The sequence below is a fragment of the Xiphophorus couchianus genome, chromosome 15 (genome assembly GCF_001444195.1).
Source record: "Xiphophorus couchianus chromosome 15, X_couchianus-1.0, whole genome shotgun sequence".
Taxonomy (NCBI): Eukaryota; Metazoa; Chordata; class Actinopteri; order Cyprinodontiformes; family Poeciliidae; genus Xiphophorus; species Xiphophorus couchianus.
This window is the reverse complement of record NC_040242.1, coordinates 18,726,569-18,740,060: the sequence shown is the minus strand read 5'-3', so window position 1 is coordinate 18,740,060 and position 13,492 is coordinate 18,726,569. Positions and strand designations below refer to the sequence as shown.

Here is a 13,492-nt window from a genome sequence, read left to right as displayed (position 1 = left end):
AAAAATAATATTTTTAACAGTTTACATACACTGAATAAAAAGACACAGACATGACCCCCCCCCCCCTGCAGTTAAATCAGGAATTATTCCAATTTGCTGGAGGAATTTCTTTTTGTTGTTTTAACAATAAGACAATGAAGCGACATGTTTACTAACTGAGGCTCTTCTTAACTCAGCCTGACGTATTTGACAGGATAACAAAGGCCAAGAAGGTCAAATGAAAAGTTGGAAATACAATTAGATCGCACGCGGAAGTCAGAATTTGGTATCAGAAAAACATTATGACATTGGGTCATATGAAAAAACAACTCTTTTTGATACCTTTTACCTGTTTCAGGTAAAAAAAAAAAAACTTACTATTATTAATAACAGTCTTTTTATTATTATTATTTTGTTAAATACCAGAGTAATGGATGAGATAAGAAAAGCAAAAAGCCTGAGTGAGTGTGATAATCCTCAAGGAAACCTGTACTCATATGGACTGAAATGCCACTCAGCAAAACAGGAGTCATTATTCCAAAGCAGTAAAACGACCTGCCACACTTTCCAGGGACAAAGACCTGGATGTTGACAATGTGCTCTGTGGTCTGAGGACACTAAAATTGAAGTATTTTATGATAATGAGCCAGTGGACAAATTTTTAATTTTGAAACTCAGACATGTCCAAAAAAAGTTTTCTAGAAATCTCCTGAGATTAATTGAAAACTTTCTGAGTTTTTCTAGCAAATGTTCAACTTTTCCAACTCAGAAATCTCCTACTTTTCTCTAGAAAATCGACATGGCTAATCTCAAAACTTCTTAATTTTTTTAAACCACATTTCAAACTTTTAAACTGAGGAATTTCCAAAAAGTTTTTTTCTAGAAAATTTCTGAGACTTTTTGGGTGGAAATGTACTATTTTCTTTTCGTATCTAATACGGCCCTAATACGCCGCCGTAGTCCTGTCCGATTCAATGTTAGACAGCGAACAAGAGACTAAATATTTGATTGGATGTCTCTTTACACGGCACAGCTAACATTCCCATCATGTTTAAATCGGTTTTGGACAAACAATAGACGATCTTTGGCTAAAGCTTTCTGTATACAACGGCATTCTTTCAGTGAACTCAACACTCTTTAGGACCCAGGGCGGCCTCCGGGGGAAGTCCTCAGCCGCTGGCGGGGCAAGGCAGGCAGGCAGGCAGAGCCCAGGAACACATCCACGCACATCCACACACATACAGGCAAGCCTAGCTGCTCTCCGGCAGAGGAGAGAGGGATAAACACAGGCAGACCGGAGGAACGCGGCAGCGGCTCTCGCGTGTCTGCTTTGTGTGCGCGTGCGCGCTCGCTCGCTCGCTCGGTGCTCGAGACGACTAGCGGGGCGGAACATGGAGGGGCTCGGGAACAACGCCGGGAAGTGACCTCGAACCGAGGAGGAAAAAATTGGGGGGAGACAAACGAACCGAGAAGAGCGAGAAGAAGGACGGACTGCCGGACGGACGGAAAGGAGGAGAGGAAGGAAGAGAGAGAGCGAGAGAGAGAGGGAGAAGTCTTGACAGAGGAGAAAGAAGAGTGGGGAAGGGGTTCACCTGGAACTCGCAAGGATTTTAAGGTGACTCCATTGGGCTTTTCATGGCCGTGTGTAGCTGTTCTGAAGGTGTGTGTCGCTGGCATGTGCTGCGTGGCTCCGCACTTGGAAGGAAAAGTGTGGTGGGTTCGTGTTGTGCGCGCTTGTGCGTGTGTGTGTGTGTGTGTGTGTGTGTGTGTGAGTGAGTGAGTGTGCGCGCGCGCAGCGTCGGTTTACGTTAGCGCGAGTTAGTCGTGGAGGTTGTTTTCCCTTTACACGCGTGAAGGAAAAGGGTGCCAAAGTGAGCTGGAAGTGGCCACTGTAAACTGGAGTGAAGGGATCAAAAGGAGTGGCTACTTTTTAGGGAACAGCCTGATCCCATTCCAAGACACACACACACACACAATCACACACTTCTCTGGTATGTTACTTTAAGTTGAGCAACAGTAAAGCAGAGTCCACTTTTACCCTCCCTTTAAAATCTCTCTCTCTCACCATGTGTTTGCATCTAAGTGTGGACTTTTTCTCCCACAAGCCAGTGCACACTTTCAGAAAAAAAAAAACCCCAGCTCAGGGAAATCTTTTTTTTTTTTTCCTGAGAGAGGCTCGATAAGTAGTAGCAGCTCCAGTCGGTGTGTGTGTGTGTGTGTGTGAGATACTATGTATCTGTCTGCGTGTTTCTGTGCCATATACGGCAAACAGGTTGAGAGGAGGCAGATCTGATCAGACGCACAGCAACAGAGGAGAGAGCGTGGCACAGGCTGAGCAGCAGCACACTGAATTACACACACACACACACACACACACCAGCTCTGGAGCCAGGAGAACAGCTGGGAGAAATGTGTGTGTGTGTGTGTATGCCCCAAAGCCTTTTCACTTTAATGCATCTGCCTTTACACGTGCAGCACTGTTTGCTCTCATATTATCCTCCTGCCGCCATGTGAGCGTGCATGCGTCCAGCTGAGGCTGTGTAAATATGTAAGAGAATAGGTGGTGGTGTGTGTGTGTGTGTCTAGGGGGGTGTTTGGTCATCTACTCAGGCAGCCTGGACGACAAGGAGCCGGCATGCAGACGACGAGGTGGATGGAAAGCAAGGACGATGGGGATTTTTAGGGTGGAAGAAAAAGGGAGGAAAAAAAGAGGAGGCAGGAGGAGAGATGCTCTCTCCAGGAGTGCTCAGAGTGTCGCTCATTCATAATTCACCTCTATGGCAAACGTTCATTCACATATTGACCCCCCACGGCTGCGCTCACCGTCTTCCCTGTCTCTCAATGGACGCCCCCCCTATGGCGAAGTGTTCAGTTAGCCCTTCTTTATCCTTTATCACTTTCTCAGACAGGCAGCCTGGGCGCCTCCATGTTTCTTTCTTTTATTTTTTTTATTTTGTTCGGCCGTTCCGGTTGTTCGACGCCAGCAGTTTTACAGCGAGAGCCTCTTGTGTGAAATTGAATCGTGTAAATTGAATATTGAGCTCAGACTCCACCCCTACACACAGATAATTGGTTTGGATGGAACAGTGGGTTAGTGCTCTCAGTACAGCTGTTTGACTGATTCCCTGAACCCCGGCTCAAACAGTCCATAATGGATCCATAATTCATGTGTGAATGAATTGAATCGTCTGTGTTTTGAATACGAGCGTCGAGACGGTTTCCTCTGACCGCCGGCTCATGGTTTATTCGACGTAAACGTCCCAAAATGGCTGTGTTTTTTTTTTTTCTTCTTTTAATTTGTTTTGTTTTTTAATATTTCTTGATCTGCTGGGGGGCCTGCCTGGGAGCTGCACAATCATCGCCCACCGCTGAGATTTGGTCAGCTGTGGCTGCTGGCCATATGGCGGTTGAGTCTAAAACGCAATGTCAGGTGAAAGCGTGCAGCCGGGGCCATGGTACATTTAGTTCTGAAAGGTAAACGTTCCACTAAACATTACCTTATCAGCAAAACTGATAAAAATATCCTGACCTCTTAAATTGTTGGGGGATGATGGAGTGTATTTACTCTGTGAAAAGAGGACAACGTGCGTTGTGTGTCTCGCATGGGAAGGTGGCATTTGTTACAAGCCGGTCCTATTTTTACGGAGCAGCAGGCAGGTAGGGAGCGCTGAGCAGGTACGTTTATATTTGGGTATAGTTCCAGAAAAAAACAAAAATTTAGTTCATTTGAATTGATTTATACTCGCAGTAGTAGCGATCATTTCAAGTACCTTTATTTGGCCGTAACTAGGTACTAGAGATGCATCGATCAGATTTTTGGCCGATTTCTAGCTACCAATTTTTTATGAAGTTTTGACATGCCGATATCAATTGGAACTCTCTTTAATTTTTAATAATAACTGCATTCAAAATACATTTTCTAACCTTTCTAATACGAGTATGTCATATTTTATATCATCAGAGGAGGCAACTTTGCCGCATCAGAGGAGTTGTTTGAAAACACAATTTTACAGATTTAAAATTATTTTCAATCGACAAAAAGCTGTTTTTAAGGTGATCTGAAAATTTGAGTATATCTTTATGAAGACAGCACTGGCCTGTATGCTCATTTATTACATCCGTCAATGTGACCAATTGCTTTGGGGTAATTCTTGAGTTTAAGGAAATGACGGAAACATTGCCAATATTCCTAAGTATCGTTTTGTCCATTGAGATTTCTGTTTAAAGTGACTTATCCAAACTGTGACCAATGGTCTTCTGTCTATGTATGGTTAACACCCACTTCACCTGGTCGACAAGATCTTATGTGGCCTCCCCACAGAGGGTCCACTGGGTTATTGAGGGCAATACAGCCGACTTGTATTAGCAGCAATGCATTTGAAGAAGTTGCCACTAAAACTCAAATTCAACGACTATATTGCCAAGACGTTTTAAAGCCAAGAGACTCATTGCCCACCTCAACAACTGTTGTCTTGTTAAGAGGGAGGATGACCTTTGAATTTGTTCTCTGTTTATGAAATTGATAGTTTGTTTTACTTCTATGGAAAAGACAGAACAGTAGGGTTTGATATTCAGAATGTCGATCAATGACTAACTGAATTTGTCCCGAATGCACTACATTGTGGTAGAATCTCTTGTTCCAATAATCAGGAACTACATAGATGGTCATCAAGACTGCTTGATTAAGAAAACAAGTGACTGTTTTCCTCACTTTTCTTTCTCCTATATATTTTTTTTGCATTGTGAGAATTTCAATCTCTAAACTCTTTATCAAGGTGTTTGCATCAAGGCTTCACTAGCCTGCCCCAAATTTCTTGTGCGTTGGCATTGCAATGGTACAGACACACTCTCTGTTAACTCTGATGTTCACTATGCAGAAACCTCGCCGTGAATCTTTGGTGGACATACAAGAAAGACATATCTGACTGATTCAGAAACGTCAAATTCAACCGCTGGCCTTCAGATGTTGCATTTAGTTCCGCATATCTTGCAGACTTTCTACACAAAGATTAACACATGCCAGTAGTAACAGTGTGGCACTTGTGTCTCAGCAAAGTAGGTCACTTCCACTGACAACGGTATAATTTCCACTGAATCAAAGAGCTCAAAAAGTTTATTTCTAATTAAGTAAACTGACAGATAGCTTTACCTATTTAACCTGTTTTAAGTTGGCTTATGGTCACAGAAATCTGCTATATACCTACAATACATAAATAATTGAGTGTTTTTATATTGCTTAAGGGATTTTCCTTATGAAAATTGCAAAACAATGTATATTTTGTCACATTGCAACCAAAACTTTATATAATGTTGCACTTTAAAGGGCTCAGTATTATGTAAAATTAACAGTTTTTTAGCTTTACATCATTTTATGATGTTATTCTCACATCAGAAACACACCTGGAGTGTTGCTGTGATTCTTTCATGTATGTTTGAGAAATCCTTTAATCTCCATGGCAACCATTCAGCTGTGCAAAACGTCTAGGTGGACATAGCTCCGCCTTCAAGGATGAAACTCCTCTGAGCGGCAGTTTCCGAACTTCCACCTCATAGAGCAGCCCTTCCCCTTCGAATTGCCCACTCAGCTCCTTCAGACTAGCCAGCAGCAATTAGCAAGCACCTGGTGGAACTGCACATCTGCTTAGCTCATCGGTGAAATGCTGGTAAAAATGTGATGTGCTGACTTCCTGAGAGCACAGTTTCAGAAAGATACGGAGCTTCTTAATGAGACAGAAGGCCAATTACAAGGCGTTATTACAAGGTGACGTTTCTTTTTAAGTCATTTTTATAACATCTGAAGGTAACGTAGTTTCTCGATCATGATATAAATTGGCACTGTGTGCCTGGAAAACATAACTCTGCTCATTTAATTAGGTGAATCAGAACGCTAACGCTGTACACTGACAGCCTAACTGGCTGTTGCTGAGTTTTTGAGCATTTAAAAGTGCTCTCCTTGGATCCTAATAGGAGGTTGTAAACGCAACATTCAAGAAGCCTTTCCAAGCCAATAAACGGCTTGTCAAATTCAGCACGCTTCTCCTTAGCGCCGCCAAGTATTTGCTTTGCTTGTGTGCTGAGAAGAAGCCTTCTGTTTGTACACACCTCCTGACCAGTACACTGCAAACAAACAAGCAGAAAAAGGCGAGCAGGAGGAAGAAGGTCAGATAAATATAAACTGGGAAGTAGAGCTTATGATATAGTTTGGTTGGATCTCACAGAACAGTTTATGCCGGTGTCATTGGAGCTCGAAGCTTATTATTTTTTTAGCTCTTTAATAGATTAGCAAGTACCTGGCTAATTATTGTGCTAATGTTCATCTTCTACCGTGCATACTTTATATCAAGGTGTAAAACTAATTCTTCCCAAAGGTAGCAGTGACCAGAACTATTTGGCATCAGCCGAGAGGAAGGAGGGTTTAACAGAATGCTTTTCATCTGCAAGAATCCTCAGAGGCATGTAGGACGGAGTCAGGGTTCATAGCACTGCAGCCAAAGCCAACCTGAAGGGGGAAAAAAAAAGTCAGTTTTATCTGGGCTGCTGTTCACATCAACCTGAGCATAGGCACAGCAGGAAGACTGTGTTACAGCCAGGGAAAGAGAGAGAGACATTTCTTTATCGCCACGCATTGAGTTGGTGGTAAAAAGGTCGGTGTGCGTCTAAATATAGGGGAAGGATATAGCGGTTAGGACGGAAGCTTTGTGGCCTAAAATTCAGCTTTCAGAATCGTGGGGGGATTTCCCTCATGATTCTGGTTTACATGGGGAGGAATTTATCCACGCATAGGCAAATGTGGGTGGGACGTATGAAAAGTCAGAAATGTACGTACTACCTGTTTAATCTGAAGGGTTTTGTTAACAGAATGCATTAATGCAGCTCTGTTTTTTTCACCAGGTGGTTCTGTTTACATGTATCCATCCACTATTGGTGTCGATCTTTAGGAAAAGAGGCAGACCTGGACTGGTCTTCTATTTACATGTGACACTGTATTACAACAGACCCAGTTTAGATCAAAACTACAAGTCACATGAATATTTCCTGATTACATTAAATACATCCATCCATCCATTTTCTAACACCGTTGTCCCATAGAGGGGTCAGGAGGGCTGCTGGTGTCTATCTCCAGCTAATGTTCTGGGCGAGAGGCGGGGTCACCCTGGACAGGTCGCCAGTCTGTCGCAGGGCATACATTAAATACAATATTTCCAAATTAGTACAAAACAGGCAACCTAGCTATTGTGTTGATTTGTCTGTTAGTTGCTGTCCTATGGCAAAGTTGTTGTTTTTTTTAACTGGCCAGTAATGTCTTGGAACTGGGGTTACCACAATCTGTTTTCTCACTCTTTGATTCATTAGTTATTAAAAATGATAATTTTCCCCTCCAAACAACATTCTCTACTGATTAAAATGGGTAAAGTAAGGGTAATTTGCACTAATTCACAACACACAGGCGGTTTAATAGTCATTCTTCTGTGAAAAGTGGGACAAAGTAGCTCAAGGACAAGTTCCCCAACCTCAGAATGCCTTTAGCAGCTTCAACAAAAAAGTAAACTGGGAAGTGTGCGTTTGTATTGGTTTGTTTGTTTTTTGTCGGGCTCTTCGGCAGACCCTGGGTCCATTTCTTCAGCTGTTGAACCATTTAGACTTTAAAGTCTCCTAACTACAGAAATACTTTCACACTTCAGATCACTTTGGCCTTTTACAGCTCTGAGAACCTGGGAGGGTCAGACGCTGCATCCTCCATGTTTGCTTGGAAACGTTGACATAGACGGAGACGGTGGATGACTGGAGCCAAACTCTGCTGACTTAAAGGAACGCACACACACACACACACACACACACACACACACACTCAGTATTACAACTGCAGGGAGGGGACGCTTTTAGCCAGTGGTGTCCAAACTTTCTGCTATGTTGGCCACAATTCTCAGTTTAAAGTACATTTGTTCCACAGCTAAAACTTTTTTTTTCCATTTTAAAGCACATAAAATAATTCTGTGAAAGAAAAAAGCTATATTTTACTGTAATAATGTAGTTGATTTCATGTTAAAGGGGATTTGTAAACCAGTGTACATCAAAAACATAAAAAGAGTCTTACCTTTTTTAAATAAAAGGACTACTTTTTATGGAAAGATAGTGGAAAGTAGCTAATTGGAGTCAAAGATTTTGTGTTGTACCAAACAACTTACATTTTAGTTTGTCAGAGGAAAATGATACCCTAAGAAAATTACAAAAATTATATTCAATGTGCCAGCAAGTCAAATTTCAACCATTCTTGAGTGAAGCTTGGGGGGCCGTGTAAAACCGTCTCAAGGGCCAACCTTTGGACGTCTTTGCTCTGCAATCTTGAGGAAAACTTTTGCTTACAAATTATTTGAGACATAAAACGTTGAAGCTATAAAAAAAAAAACCCACTGTGTCAGCCTAAAGTCTTGATGTGAACTGTTTATTGCAGTTGACTATTATTAGATTCAATTACATCAATGAATCATGGCAGCTGTACAGGGAATTTGTTTAATTTATGAGATCCGTGATTCAGCTGTTTGTGAAGCTTCGTCCACTACTTTAAGCTGTTCTGTCAGTTTGTATTTTACTATGTTGCAGAGATGAAATATAATGTGGTGTAGTAATATCATTTAGTTTATCGAACTACCCAAAAGTCATCTACTCCAGTTACATAAGACTGTTGGCAAAGTTGCAAGCATCTTTTCTTTAGTTTCTCCAGGAGCAGCAAAAGAATAAACACTTTTTTTTGGTGCACTGTTAGTAGGAATAGTTGAAGCTTATTGTTATGCTCCTAAATGCACTGATTGAAAAAATTAATGTTTTTACATGTTTGACAAGGCTTGTGAGGCTATTGGTGTATTTAAGTGTGCTGTAGCGTTGCAGAGTTGTAAAATAAGTTTGTAGCTCAATACATGTATGTCTGTGTTTAAAGAAATAAATGGTACAAGTCAATCCAGCGCTGCTGTTGTATATCGAATCGGTATCAGCACATGCTTTATTTTAGGTATCAGTATCGGAAGTGAAAAAGGTGGATCAGTGCATCCTCCATTGTCTTCAGTTGGGTGTTGTTCTGGATTGAAACGCACGCGTTGAAGGGAAGCTACTCGGTTAGCGCCTCTCCGTCGTATCCTTCGCGTTACACAAGTACACAAGCGTAAGCCCGCAATGACACATGCACACATTTTCAGCCTCATGCAGAAAAAGACGTCAGCAGGAACAAAAATAGAGCTTATAAATGGGGGGGGAAGTGCTTTCTGTTTTGCGAGGACTGATGTCATGTTTGGTCTAAATCCACGGCCGACGAATTAGGGGGCAGCTGCGGCGAGTATCCGCCTGCGCTGCGTTAGCTCACTTATCTGCTGTCTCTTTTGGCGCTTTCAGAGGCGCACAGTTCAAGGAGTTGTGCTTTGGATGTGTATGCTTTTGTATGTGTATGTGGGTCTCTGTCGGCTTGTTTGTGTGTTTTCAGCGGTGGAGGCATGCACACTGTGACGCTGCTCCGGTTGCCACGCAACTCAGGAACGTGGGTGGAAGGATTTCCTGTCCTTAGGAAGCTGTGTTTATAAGGAGGGGGGGAGTGAGAGTGAGAGCGAGCGTGTGTGTGTGTGTGTTTAGATTTCAGTTTGCATTTCAGCTAAATATGCTCGAGTGCTTGTGTGAATTTAATGCGTTCTCCGCCTGAAGTAAAAGTGCTATAGAATGTCATCAAAGACACACACACACACGGCATACGGATAGAGACGGGGCTAAAAAGGCCTTTTCTTGTCCTTTTCGAGTTGCATAACTGCTGTTTGCAGAGCTTTGTGTCTATACGCCCCCCACCACCGCCCATGCCCTCACATCCACCCATGATGTCATCAGCGCGCCACATTTCATGTCTCCTCTCGCACACGAGGCTGCAGTTCTGTCTCTCTGCCCTTCACGCAGTCACAGAGACGCACGCAGCAGCTGGCCTGTCCTGCAGCCATTGGACCCCCTCTGATTACGTAATTGACACTGAGTGAATGGGATGACATCAGCTTGGCTCTCGATGACTCTCCCTTTCTCTCTGGCTGGCTGCGGTGATGTCATGACTGGATGCAGCCAAAGACATTGCGAGTGTGTGTTGGCATGCAGAGTTGCATGGGGAGAACACAAGTCCCTTTAGAAATTATTTTTATATGGTAAAAAATGGCTCAATTCTCAGTTCTTCTTGCCTGGAAGAAAAATAATTCCCCAACTGTTGTTCATGCTTGGACCTTTTGTATGTTTAGATGGTGGCTTGATGAAATGATATCTTGAACTCCTACATTTTGCCACGCTGCAACCAAAAAGTCTCTAATGTGTCTTCTTGAGATTTTAAGTGATGGACCAAAACAAAGTAGTGCGTAATGGTGAAGTGGAATGGAAAGGATCCATGATCCACGATATAATAGATCTAAATAGTAAAAAAAAAGTCAATTTGTATGCAATGGCATCCCTGTATAAATGTAGCTGTTCTGTTAAGGTCTTAGAGGTATATTTTGCTACTGAGCGGGGCAGTATGGCATGAGTTGGTATACTATTTTGTTCGTTTCCCTTATAAAAATGGACAAAACATTTTATAACGTATGGATTAACGGCAAAGGTTGATCCATACAATCAACTTTTGCTGTACCATTCCTGTGCTCCCTTCAGTTGTAGGTTCATGGGACAATGGTACGGTTAGGGTAGAGCTAGTGGCGTCACACAGTCCATTTATTGGGGCACAGAAAACGCAAGACACACTAGTGCATCATGTTTGTCATTGCACTAGTATCACACTACGTTATGCGGTTGAGTTTATCCCCACTTGCCTGGTGAAATTCCTACTGGCAATGGAAAAGCTCTCTCAATTGTCCCGGACCATAAAATAGAGTACCAAACTTTGCCAACCTCTTCTGTGTTGGCATTGGAGAATGTTAGGCAACAAACGGCTTCCTTAAAACCAAGGAACACAGCAGATAGGTCCGTTATGAAGCAGGGTTAAGTAATAAAACCATACTTCAAGCTTTGAAAGTCTTAAAAAGCATTGTTCAGTCCATCATCTGGAAACAGACCTACCAAGACTTTGCTGTCCACCTACACTCAAAGATTAGGCACGAAGAGCAATAGTCACAGAAGCAACCAGGAGAGCTCTGGAAGAGCTGCAGAGATCCACTGCCCATTAGGGTGAATCTATCATTAGAAAACATCTTTATCATGTGAAAGAGTGGCAAGGAGAGGGCCGTTGTTGAAAAAATTCAGTTAGGCATCCCGTTTGGAGGGGAAGCATGGAAGAAGAAGGTGCTCTGGCCAGATGATTACCCCTCCCCATGGTGGACACCATCCCCTTGGTGAAACATGGTGGTGGAAACATCCATACTATGGGATACTTTTCCCATACTACTATTGATGGGGACATTGATAGCAGTCCTAAAAGGAAAGGCTGTAGGAGACTTGGGACTGGGGCGGAGGTTCACCTTCTAGCAGGACAAAGATCCAGAACTTACGTGGCTAAGATCAGTGCAAATTCATGTAAAAATGGCAAAGTCAAAAGTAGACTTAAATCTAAATAAGAATCTGCGGGAAGGCTTGAAAGTTGCTCTTCTCAGATGCTCTTCATCCACTCTGAGCTCGAGACATCTTAACAGAAGAATGATAGAGAAAATTGGTTCAACAATGTGCAATTGTAGGGGACACACAGCGAACTTCAGTTTTTTGACAACATATTTAAAAACCGTGTTGCTCTACTTCATAATTGCCCATACTTTATGTTCTATCAATTAAAATCCCAGTGAAAAATATTGACTTTTGTGCCGGTAACGTCACAAAAAACATAAGAGGGTACGTCTGTTTTTGCAAGACGCTGTAGACACATGGGAAATTTAGACAGATTCCTTTGTTGACATAGTGTTACTGCAGGCTCCTGAGACTTCTGTCTGAAACGGGCTCACCAGCGCTACGTAGCTTAAAGCTCCATCACCTTATTGCCCTTCTTCTGCAACTGTCCTGACCTTTGCTGCCCTCCTCATCATGGGACTCGCCAACAATCAAATGTGGGAAGTGAATGAAATTGGAAGAAGAGATTATGCGGGGCTGTCTCCACAGATGTGGTACACAGCAGTTCCCTATTTTAGCTAAAGTACACATCGTCATGGAGAAGAAAAAGAAGCGATTTAAGTGGTTGGGCTCTTTTTTTATTGCTCAGGAGGAAGAAAAAAAAGCTATATCTGATTTTAGCTCAATGTCTGGGCAATGGCTTTTCGAGACGTCTCTATTTGTGTGTTGGGTAGAACAGGCTGCCTGTTGTGGTCTCACAACTGTTGTGGTTGAAGCTCTGAACATCTGCCATCTCACACTGGATGGGAGGACTGGGAGCTTTTAACAGACCTCAACACACACACCCACTCTCTAATACACTTTGCGTTTCTTTTGTCCTCTTCTTCCAGCTCCAAAAAGCCGTGGGGGAAATCGCACAACGTCCTTGCAGGTCAGATCAAATGGCACATGTGCATTCGTACCGACGCAAAATCAGCAGATTTAGTCTAATAAACTGATTAGCACTAGCTCATTGTGCGTGAGGCCAAAGCACAAACAGAGCGCTGCACATTCCACTGACCAAACAACAGCTTAACGCTAAACAAGGCTGTTTAATAGTGCTCCACAAACACAAAGCAGCACAAATCCACACGCACATGGAGGCTGCACCCACCTTTTTAGATCGAAACGGATCAAAAGGCTACCGACTGCTGCATTAATTATATACATGTGCACAAGATACGGATTCACATGTGGCCTCCCCTCGCTCCAAAAGGAGTCCTAGGGCCTTAGTCAGCGTCTGTGTGTCCGTGCGTGGGCCTGTTCCCTGGCACTCTGAAGGGAAAAAATACCTTCCCATATGATGTAAACACCAAAGTCCCTGTTTGTGTATGAGACCGTGCGCCTGTGTGTCTGTGTGTGTTTCTCTGTGCTCTCATAGGCTTCTGCTTCCTAAGTGTGAGTGTGTGTGCAGGGGTGTGTGTGTGTGTACCCGCGCGTTTGTGACTGGCATGCTCGGAGATAGGATTCGCTGTCTTTGACACTTTTCCAAATTATTCCCCAACACTGTGCAGTTTCTTTTTAAAGATAAGTTCCTCTGCCATCTCTGCTTTGTTCCGTGGCGGAAAGCAAACGCGGCGTTGTCAGAGGCGGCTGACGTGTGACGGCGCCGACTAAAGGGAGGGCGGTCAAGTCAAAACTTGGGCCACCCGTTTGAGTTTAACCTGTAGAAATGTTGGGTTTTGAGTGTTTAAAGTAGCATCCAGGACAAGCCACAGTTGGCAGTATTTGTAAGATCTTTGAAATTAAACAAGAGTTCCTTGACATCGTGCTGGTAACAGAAAGGATCTTGAGGCATTGACCTGATCCTTTCTCAACTCATGACGTTCAAAGTGAGCTGCATTCGCTACAGTTGGTGCACCGACTATGTTGGGATCTGCAAATGGCCTTGTAGGGCTGTGTAAAGCTGATGATCGATTGCAAGGATTTTTGA

The 13,492-nt window shown here is 43.0% G+C and overlaps 1 protein-coding gene across 2 annotated transcripts in view; it reads left to right on the top strand.

Annotated features, from left to right (window-relative positions):
- Positions 1 to 1,172: 1,172 nt before the first annotated feature.
- ches1 (checkpoint suppressor 1) overlaps positions 1,173 to 13,492 on the top strand; it is a 94,553-nt gene continuing 82,233 nt past the window's right edge. For both annotated transcript variants that reach the window (XR_003598372.1, XM_028039586.1), the window contains exon 1: positions 1,173 to 1,594. The gene's annotated coding sequence lies outside the window, so the exon portion shown is untranslated. The remainder of the gene's footprint in view (positions 1,595 to 13,492) is intronic.